The sequence below is a fragment of the Mus caroli genome, chromosome 6 (genome assembly GCF_900094665.2).
Source record: "Mus caroli chromosome 6, CAROLI_EIJ_v1.1, whole genome shotgun sequence".
Lineage (NCBI taxonomy): Eukaryota > Metazoa > Chordata > Mammalia > Rodentia > Muridae > Mus > Mus caroli.
Window position 1 is genome coordinate 2,686,621 of NC_034575.1, and position 16,352 is coordinate 2,702,972.

The 16,352-nt window shown below is 40.2% G+C and overlaps 1 long non-coding RNA gene across 1 annotated transcript in view; it reads left to right on the plus strand.

Annotated features, from left to right (window-relative positions):
• Window positions 1–206: 206 nt before the first annotated feature.
• LOC110295921 overlaps window positions 207–16,352 on the plus strand; it is a 29,748-nt gene continuing 13,602 nt past the window's right edge. The window contains exon 1 of the long non-coding RNA XR_002378138.1: window positions 207–327. This is a non-coding gene — a long non-coding RNA (uncharacterized LOC110295921). The remainder of the gene's footprint in view (window positions 328–16,352) is intronic.

A 16,352-nucleotide genomic window follows, 5' to 3' on the forward strand; every position in this document is an offset into this window, starting at 1 on the left:
GAATTAAAGGATTTTCTTCTCTTCATGTACTGATATAGTATACCCCATAGCTTATGATTCTCAAGATTACAACCACTTGCCCTGTCAAAAATGTTGCACGACAGGAAGCTTAGGAGACAGTCTTCCTAGTTCTGTCGGTTGCCATGTGACTTTGGCTAAGGAAGTGTAGTTATGTGATGAGGTCTAACTCAGCTCTCAAAGTGCATGAACTTTGACCTTTGCAAGGCACTTTCAGTGTCTCCTCTTTGAAAGGAGGGATTGAGCAAGAGTCTTCGCTCACTCTGCACTCCCATCGACACCACAGGCTTCAGCTCTCTGCGCTATCTGGTAATATTTGGAATTTGTTAAATCATTAACAGTCAGTTGTTTACAGCTCAGATCGTGACAATACGCTTTGATGTTCGTTAATTATCATGCATGTTTTAAAATGAGTTCTGAACCACTTCTCTGCCTAATTAAACCTCATTGAAAATTGTTGAATTTTTAAAGAAACATTTGATTTGCAAAAATAAGTTATACATTCAGTAATCTTCAGTATTTCACAAAGGACCCAGAAAATGCTTTTAAGTACTGTAAGGTAAAGTGAATGGGAGATGCCCTGAACTAAATGGTGTAAAATTTAGAAAGCATCATTTTCAAACTCCACTCTTTGTGCTCACAAATTTCTCCTGATAATATTTACCCTGCTATTTTAATGGCCGTTTGCTCTCCTATCTGAAAGTCTATAAAATATCTGTAAACCTTAAAAATTAACTGAATTACTTAAGAAATCATGAATAAATTACTCTGTGGTGTGATTTTTTTTTTCTTGGTTTTTTGAGACAGGGTTTCTCTGTGTAGCCCTGGCTGTCCTGGAACTCACTTTGTAGACCAGTCTGGCCTCGAACTCAGAAATCCGCCTGCCTCTGCCTCCTGAGTGCTGGGATTAAAGGTGTGTGCCACCACGCCCAGCGGCTGTAGTGTGATTTTTGATGAACTTGTCAAGAAAAAAAATTGGAGAGTTTCTCTTGTTTTATTTTTTTTCAAAGGCATACAAGGACAAGGGCCATTTAATATTTATCTCTTCCCATTATCAGTTAAATGTTTATATAGACATTCATTTGAGGATGTAGACCCTTAGATTATGTCTTTACAATGGTAAGACAGACTCATACGTGCTGATATGTAAATTAGTGGAAACATATAATTCCCTTAGTTTCATTTCTTCTGTTCTCTGGCAAGAGCAACTTAGGGGAGAGAGTGTTTATTTTGCTCACAGTTCCAGGTCAGTCCATCCCTGTGGGGACATCAAGGAAGGCCCATCACATCGAGCCCACTCAGAGAGCAATGAGTTAGTGCATGAGTGCTAGTGGTTAGCTTGTGCTGTCCTCCTCTTCTCTCTCTGCTTCCCTCTGCACCCCCTCTCTGTGTCTCTCCCCCCCTTCCTCTCTTTCTTCCCTTCCCTTCCCTTCCCCTCCCCTCCCTTCCCCTCCCCTCCTCTGCTTTTCACCTAGTTCAGAGCCCAGCCCCTAAACTGGTACCAATCATACTCAGGGTGGATCTTCCCACCTCAATCTAATTAAGGCAATTTTCCACAGAGAAGCCCACAGGGGACCTACCCTAGAATGCATCAAGATAAAATTAAAATTGACTAAGACATCTTTTGCTAAGTTCTCTTGAATATATGTCTATGTAACAGTTGTATAAATGGACATTGGAAAAGCCATATAAGTTTAGGGTGCATTCATACAAAAAGATGCTTGTTGACAGTTACAGTTGTGTACCTTTGAGAGATAATTTTTAAAATATTTTACCAGATGGAAAAAAAAAAGGCTCCACATATAAGCATATGGCATGTACCCATGTGCACACATTGTCACTGCAAAAATACAAAGGAAATCAGTGGTAGTGGTTGGTGCATCACCAAAACATCTTATTTGTTTTGAGACAGGTCCTCACTATGTAGGCTCTGGCTGCCCTGAAACTTACATTGTAGATCAGGGTGACTTCAAACTCACAGAGATCCACCTACTTCTGTCTCCCAAGTGCTGGGATTAAAGGCATGTGCCACTACACCTGGCTTAAAGGTTTAATTTTTTTTATAGACTTCTCTTAGAATGGTTTTTAGATTCATAAGGGAATTGAAAAAAATGAAAAGATTTCCCATAAACCTTCTTGCCCCAGGGATATATATACAATTATAACCTCTCCTGTTATCAACATTTGCTACTATAGTAATGCATTTATTTATTCAACTAGAAGGACCTATCATTAATATAGCCCAATGGTTAGCGCTCACAAACCTCTAGGATTCACTCTGATGCTGTGTATTCTACTGCACAACCTAAGAATTACAACCAATGCACAATACATGAGTACATTGTTATAATATCAGGATTTTCCCCTATGCTAAGATTCTCCTGTGGAATTCATAGGTCAGTAACTGCATTACTTGGGAGCTGAGAGGCATGACGAGCATCAGTCCACAACCAACTTGGACTACATAATAAGATTCTATTTCATTCATATCTTCCCTGTGCTCCAGATACACATATACTTCTATTTCCATCCTGAGTCCATGCTCTTTTATTACTGTCACAGATTCTTGTTTCCAGAATGGAATGTAGTCATAATTACACAGAACATGGGCTTGTTACACTGCCTTCTTTCACTAGTAATAAGCAGTGAAGTTTCCTGTGTGTCTCCTCATGGCTTGATGGCTGTCCTGGTTTTTGTAGCACCAAAAAAAAAAAAAAAAAATTTCATTCTCTGAGTGCACCTTGTTTGTTTGCCCATATACCGAATACAAAATTACCTTAGTTTTGTTCAGGTTTTTGTAATTATAAATACAGCTGTTCAAGACATCAGTGTGAAAGTTTTGGGGTGGCTGTAAATTTCTGACTTTTTCTGGTAACTCCGAAGGAGCTCAATTGTTGTATTCTATAAGATAAGCTACAGTATATTTTAGATTGTGTTAGCTCCTAAACTGACTTCAAAAGTAGCTGTATCATTTCTGTCACTGTTTAAACTGACAAAATGACAGCTCCAAGGGGAAGGTTTTTATCAAAGCTACTCAAGAGAGACCAGCCAGAGGCCTCTGGAATAGTTGAAGCAGAAAGAGAAACAAGTAGGCTGAACTAGGCCGATAGACTAGACATGGAAAGTGTCATCTGCAAGAGAGAAGAGAAGAACAAAGGAAAGAGAATGGAGAAAATGGTGAGAGAATCAGGCAGAGAAAGACACATAGAGAGGCAGAGACAGACAGGGAAACAGAGAGAGAGGGAAACAGAGACACAGAAATAGAGACAGAGACAGTGAGACAGGGACACACACACACACACACACACACACAGGACATAGCTGGCTTTTAAGGAGAATGAGTAGCTGTGGGGAAGAAAACTCATGGGTTATAAGGAGTTTATTGTAGAGGAGGAGGTGAGAAGGGCCAGATGCTAGCATGAGCTTTGAATAACATGTACTTGTGATACCAAGACCAGCATGGCCTTTGATATGCTGATAGGTGCAGTAGGTAGCAATATACCCCTTCCCATAGGTAAGGGAAATGACTTCTTAGAGGGAAACCTAGTTCACAGGCTCCTGGGTCTTTAATCTAACTGCTAGAAAGCCTTCTGGATCATACAGGTTAAGCTCATTTGTGTATTTGAACTGGTTTTTGGCTTTAGAAGTTCAGGGAACTGCAGTTTCTTTTGGACCTAACAGTCACCACCAGCAGTGAATGGCAAGTTGGTTGATCTATACTGTGCCAGCATTTGGGGCAAATAAGATTGGACAGGAATAAATTTTTCTTTGTTTTGATAAAAAGTTATTTAAAACAGCAATAAAGTTGGTAAGATGATGAGGTAAGCTAATCAAAAAAGGGACAAATCTCCAAAGGGGAAAAACTACCGTTAAGACAGTAAAATGTGATTCTGTAGAGTGCTTTCTTTCGTCCCCCCTCCTTTGGGCATAGTCCACCTTTTTTTTTTTTTGATATTTTCTTTATTTACATTTCAAATGTTTTCCCCTTTCCAGGTCTACCCTTCAGAAATCCCTATTTCACCTCCCTCCTCCCCCTGCCTCTATGAAGGTGCTCCGCCACCCACTCAGTCACTCAGCTACTCAGGTTTCGCCCCCCTGGCATTCCCCTACATTGGGGCATCAAACCCATTCAGGCCCAAGGGCCACTCCTCCCACTGATGTCCAACACGGCCATATGCCAATTATGCGGCCAGTGCCATAGGGTCCTTCCATGTGTAGTTTTTGGTTAGTGGTTCAGTCCCTGGGATCTCCCGGGGCTCTAGCCTGTTGACACTGTTGTTCCCCCTCATGGGGCTGCAACATAGTTCCTTCAGTCCCTTCTCCAACTCCTCCATCAGGAACCCCTTTGCTCAGTCCAATGGTTGGCTGTGAGCATTTGCCTCTGTATTTGTCAGGCTGTGTCAGAGACTCTCAGGAGACAGCCATAATCAGGCAGGGTGCTCACTTTCAAGGACTGGCAAGGGGAAATGGTTTTGATAGGGCACAGATCACAGTGTGATCTCAAGCTGATGATCTATGCATGCACAAGGCTTCCTTTTGCAGTTATTTTAAAGCTATGTGTCCATTATGTACTATGTAGTATTTTTACAATTAAAACACAAACTATTTTTAATATCTTTTCCTTATAATTCTTTAAAAAGGTGTTTATAGTACAATTATACAAATTATAATCAGTAGATGTACCTTATCTCTTTTGAGTGATGGGGTTCTTTTTTTCATCTTTAATTTTAATTGCAACACATTTATTTAAGAAACATAGAAGTTTTTTTTTCATATTTTAGATGTGCAAAATGTGATTTTTATTAACAACATCTTCATGGCTGTAGCTAACATAGCCCTCTGACCTTTGTAGTTCATCTAGGGTGGTCTAAAGAAGCTGTTCTCAAAGGGTGGTTCTGGACCATAGCCGGTGCATATCTCTGTGTTAGAAATGACTGAACTGCAGGCTCTGTTAAGTGAACCAATAGCTTTGGCTCCACAGGCTAGCACTATGCGATTTCATGAGATGTTTGAGTATTCTGTTGTTATTTTGAGCATAGCTGATATAGAGTATTTATATCATACATTTATAAGTAGTAATATATATACACACATACATATATATGGTATGTGTGTGAGTGAGTGAATAGTTAATAGAACCAGAACTGGTATGTTCTTTTAAAAATCATATAGTAACCAGTACTTTTTCCTTTATGCCAATTGATGAACAACTCTTAAATTACAAAATGAAAATAGTCTAATCCCATCATTCCTTTACATGCATTATACAAAATACTCTGTAAGGAGAAATTTTTCTTATATCTTTTTTCTGTAATTTAATGTCTCTGACAATTTCAAAGTTATTGAGAAGTTCAAAGAATGAAGTGAAAATTCACCTTTACTGAGATTGACAAATTCCTAACATTTGTTAATGTTTCTCTGTGTACATGTACATACACATATGTATGTATGTATATATATATGTGTGTGTGTGTGTATATGTATGTGTATATACATGTATATGTATAGATAGATAGATATAGATATAGATACATACATGCATATATGATAGAAGGCAACTTAAAGAAATCATAACACTTGACTCCTAAATAATTCACTATGAATTTTCGAGGAAGACAATCTCTTTTAAAACAATCTCAGTAATGGAATATCAAATAAATAACATCTTACATAGAATCCTTATCTTATGTAGAATTCACATTTCTCCAGTTATCTTCCAAATGTGCTTTATTAAAGTTATTTTTGATCTCCAATATTATCTGCTGCATATGGTTCCCTTTTGTGAGACTGGTTTTCTCTATACAGTCCTGGCTGTCCTGAAACTCACTATAGAGACTAGGCTGGCCTCGAACTCACAGAGGTTTACCTGCCTCTGCCTCCCAAATGCTATTATTAAATGGATGTACCACTATGCCTGGCTACATGTGGCTCTTACGTTCAATAGAAGAGGCTCTGTTTTCCATGCATGTTATTTTTGAAAGCATTACTTCCCACTGCTTTAGGGAACAAAAGTATTCTTTGATAGTTTTCTTGTAGTTGTATACAAATTAAATATTTTAATGAGAACTATATAAATTCCATGATACATTTTAAAAGATTATATATTATTTTATGAATGCTCTGTCTTCATTCACACCAGAAGAGAGAATCAGATCCCATTATAGATGGTTGTGGGCACCATGAAGTTGCTGGGAATTGGACTCAGGATCTCTGGAAGAGCAGCCAGTGTTCTTAACCACTGAGCCGTCTCTTTTGTCCTGTCCCCAGCCCTGATACATGGCATTGCTTCTAGGGTTGTAACAGGATAATCTGTCCCATTACTAGGGTTGTCAGATTTGATCACCTGGTTAAAGAATTTTCCTCTATAAAGAAGGAAAGTTTATCGTATGAAGATGAGTTCACTTAATTTAGTTAACAGTCATAGTGAAAAACTTAAAGTGAATTGTCATTGTCATATACAGATCTAAAGCTTAGCCTGGAGCTTTGCAAACAGCATTAATCTACAGAGAACACTACCTACTGGTTATACCCAGGCTATCCACAATTCACCCAGGAAACCCTTTTTTTTTTTTAAGATTTATTTATTTATTATATGTAAGTACACTGTAGCTGTCTTCAGACACTCTAGAAGAGGGCGCCAGATCTCGTTACGGATGGTTGTGAGCCACCATGTGGTTGCTGGGATTTGAACTCTGGACCTTCGGAAGAGCAGTCGGGTGCTCTTACCCACTGAGCCATCTCACCAGCCCCAGGAAACCCTTTCTTATTAAAAAAAGAAGAAAAGAAAAAAAGGAAGGAAGGGAGGAAGAAGGAAAGAGAAATGAAGGAAGGAAGGAAAGAAAAGAAATACTGCAGTTAAAACTTCTCTTTTTGTTCTTTTATCTCCATTAAATGGATGCCTATTAATGTGAACACTTACAGTCACCTTTCTAAAAACAGTTGCTGGATTATGAAATTATTTTAGGCTCTCGAGATAAAAGAAAAAGAAATTTTACTTAGTCTCAGAAATACACACACACATACACACACAACAGTGTGCACATATATACATACACACATATCTACTACAGTTAGCCTTCAGAGAAAATAATTTTTCTCTTCTTAAATTCTCAATATTCAAAACCAAAATTCTTTCCTTCGCTCTGTATATGTTTCAAGCAAATTTTGTTATGACTAGAATGGAAGACTAACTTTGTGTATATTGTTGCAGTTGGTACAGGAAAACGAATCCCTTATCCCACGTGGTGCTTTGGAAGGCGTCCCCGCTCTTGTGTTACTTTGATGTCTGAGGACTATTCTTTGGTTACTTTATTAATCACATCATTTCAGATGTGAGTTTATTTTGACTTCCAATTCAGCCCCACTTTTACCTTAGTTGTTTTTTGCTACTCATCTTTCTCTGCTTCGTTCTTGAGTGCTCTGTGCAGACGCCCATGTCTGTCCGTCCTGTCCCGCCCTGTCCGTCCCACATACTTAGGAAAGCAGGAAGCCACTGTTTCCAGCTGAATTGCCTAACAAGAACATTTTTAAAAATTAATACGCATTCATACATTTTGATGTACTAGGTAGATTAACAAGATATAAGCCTGGCTCCTAACTGTTCTGAATAATCAAAACTTTTAATCACTGTAATTAATCTTTATGGGATTTATATAAGCAAGGACTCTTTGGCACTCTTACTTCATTTTTTTCTTTTAACTTAAAGATTTATTTATTTTTATTTCATGTGTATGAGTGTTTTGCCTGCGTGTATGTCTGTGCACCATGTGTGTGTGCCTGGTGCCTACACAGGTCCAGAAGATCCCTGGATGCCTTGGAACGGAAGTTACAGATGGTTGTGAGCTATCATGCGGGTGCTGGGAATAGAACCTGGGTCCTCTGGCAGAGCAGCAAGTACTTTAACTGTTGATCCATTTCTCCCATCGTCTCCCTTACTCTCTTGTGCTATCCAAAGACCTTGGCTATAGCTGAGTGAAGCATAACATAGACCCTGCATCTTCTAACTGGGGAGGGACCCTGCCTGTCTCAGCTTTTTTGCCATCCTGTAGCCTATCCTGTGGTCTCCTGGTGGGGGAAGGGGGCAGGGGCAGTTTCTAAGGCATTAGCCAGCTTTTACGATTACAAGCCAAACTATTTTTTTAAGTGTAGGATATTAGAATGTTCTTTTCAAATAGACTGTAGTATTTGGCTCCTAACACTAGCTTTCCATGCCCCATCACGATTTTCTCCATGGCAATGAGGAAGGGAAATGTAGCAGGAAATGTTTTGAGGCCAAGGCTACTGTAGGACAGTCATGGGTGGCTTGAGAAGCAGTTCTCTGGAATTTAGTACCGGGAGTTACGTTCAAGAGTCGGGGTGGGGGGGTGGGGGGTGGGGTTGGAGACTGTGGATGTGAGCCCGAGTGAGCCCTTCTTGACCTGGTGTCTCAGCACCCCGCCAGGAGGTCTGGATGGAGGGTGGGCACTTGAAGTCAGGCTTGGAAGCCCTTGAGATTTAGGAGTTCGCAGAGGCCCCAAGGGAGCTTAAGCACTCTCCTTGAGCAGCCCTTATGGTGTGGCTCGAGCTAGGAATAACCCCAAGGTATTTTCTCAGGTGCCAGTGCGCCAGCTTGCTCACTGACTGAAAAAGTACATGATAATTTTAACCAATAAATTCCATAGTTCTCCATGGCAGTAAATTAATCTGTTTTCTATGACTGTGAAGAATATATGGGCTTTTATTTTTTGAGTTGGAAAATATATTTCTCTATAAGCATTTTCTCCATTTACTTATCCCTCAAGAGACAAAAGATGATCACCTTCTAAGTCATATTTTTAAAAAGAGCTGTAAATCTTGAAAAGTCTTTTATATTTAGCAGCCTCTTAATTCTTTATATATATATATATATATATATATATATAAGTCTTTCACAAAGCACAATAAAAATAAAAGTTCCCCACTGTTTCCAGACTTCTACCCACACATTGCTGTCTTTAAATGTTCTTCTGTGGTTGAAGTCATTACTTATTTAAAAACAAAACAAAACAAAACAAAACAAAAAAAAAACCCTTTATTTCTGCTCAGAACAAAAATCTATTGTCAACAAAATGCCACAAAAAATACATCCTTTTGTTTGTATTTAGAAGCTTAGTTTACTCTGCAGAAAAGATAGTCTGACATGGCTTATCAACACATAGGTAAATAAGATACTGGAAAAAAGCCGACCTTCATTATCAAACAATACATTGTTATCAAACAAAAAAGCCATATGTAAGCAATGTACCTTGAGATTAGTATATTTCTTCTATAGAAGTTAAAACTTAGAATTATCCTGTTTCATTAACAGCTTGCTCATTTGCATGTGAAGGGGTCAGTTAATCACTATATGACCATTTAAAGGAGGAATAAAGTAAATTTATAGGGTAAAGTGGTAGGTTGATTTGTGAGTCACTCTTAAACCGTGAGTGAAGTGTTTTCAAGTTCATTTTAATTTGTGTGATGACTAATCTTCATGGTCAATCAGACCCAATCAGACCCAATTGGCAGTGACCATAGGGGAAGACACAGCCAGGGTGGAGGTGGGGGGTAGAGGGGGCAGGGGGCGGGGAGCGGGATGTGAGTGGTGGGGAATGTGTGTGGCAGGGGATGTTTGTCGATAGGTGTTTCCAGAGCGGCTAACTGAGTTGGAAAGATCCACATTGAGTGTGGGTGACACTTGTCCCATGGTCGGGGGATCCACTCTGAGGGGAAAAAATGAGAACTGAGCATTATGTCCCGGCCTTTCTACACTCTCACCTTCCTGCCCCGCAGTTGGACCAGTTGTCACCGTGCTTTCTCTGCCCTGATGAACTGTATTTCCTCACAATGGTGACCTATAATAAACCCTTCTTTCCATAGGTGGCTTCTGCTGGGCATTTCGTTACAACAATTAGAGAAGTACTATGGAGAAGGTACCCAAGGTACTTGAATTACCGAAAGCCTGGGTTCTAGGATGATCACCTGACAGCAGCTGCAAAATGGCCACACCCACCTTAGTGGCTATACTGCCAAGAGGTCAATCAATGGTTAACAGTTTCTTTCAGCCATTTGGGAAAGAAGCTTTGGGAGGAGGTAATTTTTAAGAAATGACTTAGCTTCACCTTATACATAGCATGCATGAGCACGTGTGCTTACCTTGTTCCAGACCTGATGTGGCTGAATAACTAGGCTTAGGTCCCATACTGAATGAAAAGGAGAAAGCCTGCCGAGCACAGTCATTTGCCTTCCTCTCCTTTCTTGTATATGTATTTATTCATTTGTTGACTCTGAGATAGGGTCTTTCTTCCTATATAGTTCTGGCTGTCCTAAAACTGACTATGTAGACCAGGATGGCCCTGAACCCTCCTGGCTCTGCTTCCTGAACACTGGGATTAAAGACGTGTACCATACACCTGGCTTCCCTCTGCTTTCTGAGTGCAGCTGCCTGAAACTCTTGCTTCCAGGATGGGCGGGAACTGTGAGCCGAAATGAGCCCTCCCTTAAGATGCTTTTGTAAGATATTTTATCCTAGCACTGAAAAAGATAACGGATAGAGGATGTCCATGTTCTGCGTGTTGGAAGAATCTCAAATAAATCAAGCAGGAGTCAGGGATCGAGGTGGTCAGCCCAGGGCGACTGAGGGCTCTCTGCTCAGGTTAGACCTGCTGATGCCATCAACAGAACCATGAGCCATCATTTTAGATGTCACAACCTCAGAAGTAGAGGATAGCAAACCAGTTGTTAGTACACACTGTGCAGTGTAAAGGGTGTTTCATAGTTTATTAATAAGATCTAGACTGTATTATCAGTGAATTTGGCTATTCTTCAAAATTATGTTGTGTCTGTACATCATACCACAATCAAACACACACATTATATCTTTTGGATCCTAAATTATTGTCACTAACTATTCAATGTTAAGTGTGAGAAAGGCAACTGCATCTCTTTTAGCTTGATTTTTTTGTATGAGATCTGTTATGGAAAACTCTGGAAGTATTGCTCTCTTCTCCTCTCACCTAAGGCAGAAAGAGAGAGAGAGAGAGAGAGAGAGAGACAGACAGACAGACACAGAGACACAGAAAGAAAAGAAGAAGAAGAAAGAATTATTATTATTATTATTATTATTATTATTCTAGGTCTCTTATCCAAGTTTTCTATGGTATCAGAGGGAACTAGGGGGAGAAAAGTGTAGATTGATGCATAGATAAAGTAGGGAGGCATCTATAGGGTCCAATAAGAAGTGATCTTGGTAGACTTGACCTCTGCCTACCATTTTGCAAGAATGGATATAGTAGCTTTAATTAAAGAAACATATACTCATGACGCAGGAAACACATCGTATAACACAGTAATCTGCTGGCCAGCATACCCACATACATAAAGCCTTTCATGTCATCACTGTAATGTAAACACAGCCACAGTGTAGGAGAGTTATGTTTTGATAGTGGATAGATAATGTGCGGCAGCATCCAGTGAGGAAAGATGGTAGAAACCTCAAAACCATGAAACATAGAATGTGTGACACATTTGTAAGGGTGCTGTGCCTCTGGAAGTTGGGGTTCCCTAAAAGAGAACCACCAATGAAGTGAGGACTGGCCAATTCCATATTTTTCTTAGAAACAATTTTTTTCTTAATGTTTGTAACTGAAGTCTATTTGAGTGTGTACAGAGGACTTTTTGAACTTATTAGGAACCATTACTTGAAGGAAGGGTGTGAGGTAGCAGATTTATGATACTAGTGAATCCAGCTTATGGAGCTACATAGGACTTGGGATTAAGATTTTAAAATTACATTTATTTACTTGTGTCTGTAAGCATGTTTATGTAAATGGATGTTTGCGTGCCACCAGACTCTTGTGAAGATCAGAGGACAACTTGAGAAAGTCAGTTATCCTCTTACATCATGTGTGTCCTGGGGGTTGACCTGACGTCATCAGGCTTGTTAGCAAGAACCTTTACCTGCTGGGCCCAGGAGGTCAGCTTCTATTAATGTTTTCAGATATAATATCTTGAATAACCCTTGCAGTGAGTGTTTTAGTTGAAATAAAGTGTGTTTCATTAACTCACTTCTTAATCCAACTTGTACTAGCAGAATATTCATCCTGAGCCAGACTAGAGGTGTCATAATGGTTAAGAGTAACACATATGTGTCATTGGGGACCAAAGAGAGATATGAAGACCCTTCTGTTTACAATTGGTTGGGTATTTGGCTACCAGGATTAAAAAAAATCTCAGAGCTTTTTGTTGGTAGAAGTGGCTTTTTTAAAAGAAGGCGATCGATCCAAAGACAAGCTGGGAACATACATCACTAGAATATGTATCTGGAAAACTTAATGTTTAGAGGAAATGGATGTGGGAGGGACCAGCACAGCTGAGGTCGTGAATTCAATTCTTTCCCAAAGGAGATTGTTACCCTTGAATAGATTTGTTGCAACTTGGCTTAATTCATGGGCCTGTGCTAATAGTCTCTGATAGCTCCCTGATTCTGTTTTATTATTATTACCAAATTTATGTTACCATTCAGGAGCTAGGGTTACACCATAGGTTTGTTCTCAGAGCCAGACCGAAGGTTTTCAGACACATAAGACCCAGGAATGTGAAAAGCCAACCCCAGTCTCCTGGAACTAAATAAATCCACAACCCAGCTCGGATCTGCAAAATCCAGCAGGCAGAGCATATGGGGACCAGGCCAAGCACATTTCCCAGACCTGCAAAGTAAGCAGTGATCAGCCTCCAGCAGAGAGACTTTGGTTAAATGAAGAAGCCAGCAGCAACCCCACTGCCCAGCAAGACCTCAAACGAAAGAGCTATGTCTCCAGCTACACAGCTCAAGTTGCAGCTTGACTCATTTACTGAACAGAATGTGGTGCCTAAGATAGCCCACTGAATAACAGAGTTTGATAACAGCAGGCAGCTTTTACCTAGACTCAATCACTTTTGGTTGTTGAAGTTGGACGTAAGCCACAGTACCTGGTAGAGTTAATGAAAGTCTGAGTTTGTGGCAGTTGAGGCACTGCATGGTCACATGCAAACATTTTATCAGAGGTTTTAATGTGGCTTTTTTCCATCTTGTCCTTTATTATTTTCACTTGGTTCAAGGACTCTTTTCACATTTCTGTGAGGGTGTGCTTACGTGTACATGCAAATGCCTCTGGGTATATGTGTGTGCATACATATGTGGGCATATATGTGTGTGTGCATCCATGGGTGCATAGGTGTGTGTGTGTGTCTGTATGTCTATGACACAATGCCTGTAATGGGATTTTGCGGCATATGAAAATTTTCATGGGGTTAAAGAAAACAGTCTTGAAAAAGAAGCCACATATGATAAAATAAACAAATGTTAAAACATATTTATTATACAGTGAGATCTATGCTTACTTATTAATGCATTAGATAACAATATCTAGGGATGGATATATAAATTGTATCATTTCAAAATGGGGATGAGAATAGAATTTTTTTTTACATTTATTTTTGCTTTCAATGTATCCCAACTGAAGTTTTTCTTCCCTCTACTTCTCACAGTCCTCCTGATTCCTCCTCCGTTTCCCTTCAGAGCAGGTCCCAGTGAACACAGTATAACAAGCTACAACAAGACTAAGGAAGAACCCTTGTCTCATGGCTGGTAAGGCAACCCAATGGGGGGAAAATGGACCCAAGAGCAGACAAAAGAATCAGAGATACCCCTGCTCTCATTGTCAGGAGTCCCACAAGAACATAAAGCTATACAACTGTAACATGTATGCCGAGGACCTAGCTTGGACCCATGCAGACTCCATGATTGTTACTTCAGTCTCTGCTTCAGTCTGTGAGCCCCTGTGAGCCCTGGTTAGGTGATGTCTGTGGGCCATGTACTCTGAGTATCCATGACCCTTTTAGCTCATATAATTCTTCCCCTCCCTCTTCCATGAGGTTCCCTGAGTTCCAAGAGGATGTTCCCAATGGAGATCTCCACTTTGGGGTCTGTACTGGCTAGTTTTGTGTCAACTTGACACAGCTGGAGTTATCACAGAGAAAGGAGCTTCAGTTGAGGAAATGCCTCCATTGAGATCCAGCTGTAAGGCATTTTCCCAATTAGTGATCAAGGGGAAAGCCTCCCTGTGGGTGGGACCACTCTGGGCTGGTAGTCTTGGGTTCTATAAGAGAGNAGGCTGAGCAAGCCAGGGGAGGTAAGCCAGTAAAGAACATCCCTCCATGGCCTCTGCATCAGCTCCTGCTCCCTGATCTGCTTGAGTTCCAGTCCTGACTTCCTTTGGTGATAGACAGCAGTATGGAAGTGTAAGCCGAATAAACCCTTTCCTCCCCAACTTGCTTCTTGGTCATGATGTTTGTGCAGGAATAGAAACCCTGACTAAGACAGGGTCTCTTTCCACCTAAAGTTTGGCTGTGGGTCTCTGTGTCTGCTCCCAGAGAATGGAAGATATTTTTGAGGCACAAGTGATGTACCAGCTTTTGAGCCAACCTATGTATAAAAAATTCTACATGTGTCCTCTTGCATGGCTTCACTCACCTTCCTTCTGTTACAGTAACGAATCACGACAGGCTCAACACCTTTTGTTTGTTTTATTTTAAAGAAAGGATCTTACTTTGTATCCTGGGCTAGCCTTGAACTGATAATTCTCCTGCTCAGCCTCTCAAACACTGGGATTATGGTGCACATCACCATGCCAAGCTCCTTTTTCTTTTACACTACACAGCAACCTTGTGAATGAGGGCCTGTTCATGTTCCATTCTGGAGATGAGGGTGGAAGCCCCTACCCTTGTGTAAGTTCTTCTCATTTCCTATTGAGAACAGGACAGTTCATTTACTTTGCTTTTCAAATCCCTGAGGATGATTTTTGTCTCCTGAGCTGTATTCCTTCCATCTCTGCTAGCTGACCTTTATTATCTCTGTCTTTCCCAGAAGTACTTTCCCATGGGATGCAAAATCCTAATTCACGTGACTGGTCCAAGATTGAGATTACAGAGAGCTAAGTTCCATGGTGAGGTTAGACCTCCCCAGTCTTTTATTTCTTAATTTCACTTGAACATTTGTCTGTAGGATTTCCCTATTCTTTCCCATTCTCGTCATTTATGTGTCAATTACTCTAGAATGCTTTCTTGGAGGGATCAGGTTGAACAGGAGTTTCTCCTGAACTTTGCTATAGGAATCAGTGCCTTAGCATCCATGCAAATCTGTCTGTCCACTCATTTAAGAATCATTTCTTGGGTTTTGTGGTAGGGGAAAGTGGTCCCTCAAGTTTAGTCATGTTCTGACCCCTAGAAAGTGGAAATGTTAGATTGCATGACAATTATGAACTAAATTCATGTATTTTAGTTCTAATGACAAACAGTATGTCTGTTCTTGAGACCTGGGACTTTAAGGAAGTAACTAAAGTTAAATGGAGTCCGAGAACAAGGCCTTATTCTAGAAGAAACATTATTTTCACAAGAAGAGAAAGAGGAACCTTGAATGGTCACATGAGCTCGAAGGGCAAGCCCATGTGTGTGTGTAATGTGAAGGCAGAGATCTACATGCTAAGAACACAGATCTTAGCAAAAATGTAGTCCTGTGAGCACCTGAATGCTGGATTTATAGACTCCAGAACTGTGAGAAAATAGAATGTTATTGTTTGCCTTCATAGTCTTTGGAGATTTTCATGGCATCTGTGGCTGACCAGATCACCCACAAAGGAAAAACAAGACTGTGGAAGGAAATGAGGTTGCCAGGAGGCTGACTGTGGCTTATCAAGATTAGCTTGAGACCTCCGACAGCTAGAAGTAAAAGATAATAATTGATGCTGTTTTAAGAATTGATCATTTGAACGGGATGATGGTGGTGCACTCCTTTAATGCCAGAAGTAGAGACAGGTGAATCTTTGTGAGTTTGAGGCCAGCCTGTTCTCCAGAGTAAGTTCCAGGACAGCCAGGGATATACAGAGAACCCTACCCCCTAATTGATGATTTAGGACTGAGGTGTGGCTCAGTGGCAGAGCAGATGCTTTGCATACAGAAGACCCTCGGTTTAATCCTCAATCATGAGAAAGGAATAATAAGTAAGTAAATAAATAAATAAATATCAAGCAATATTTAATGTTGGTAATTTCTTATAGCACCGAAAGGAAAATGATACCAGTGCTTCCCAATGTTCAAGTAACCACAGAGACATATTGGTACTATCAACTCAGGCCATATTCTACCACGGAGCTGTAAACTTCCTGTGATGGAGGATCATGTCTCACTTAATTGTAAATTCACTTAAAGATAGTACAAAAGCATTTTCTTTATCACTCTGCTGCCTCACCGAGGTGCCTTTATGTTCCATTTCTCTTCTTGTTACTTAGAGACACTTCTGG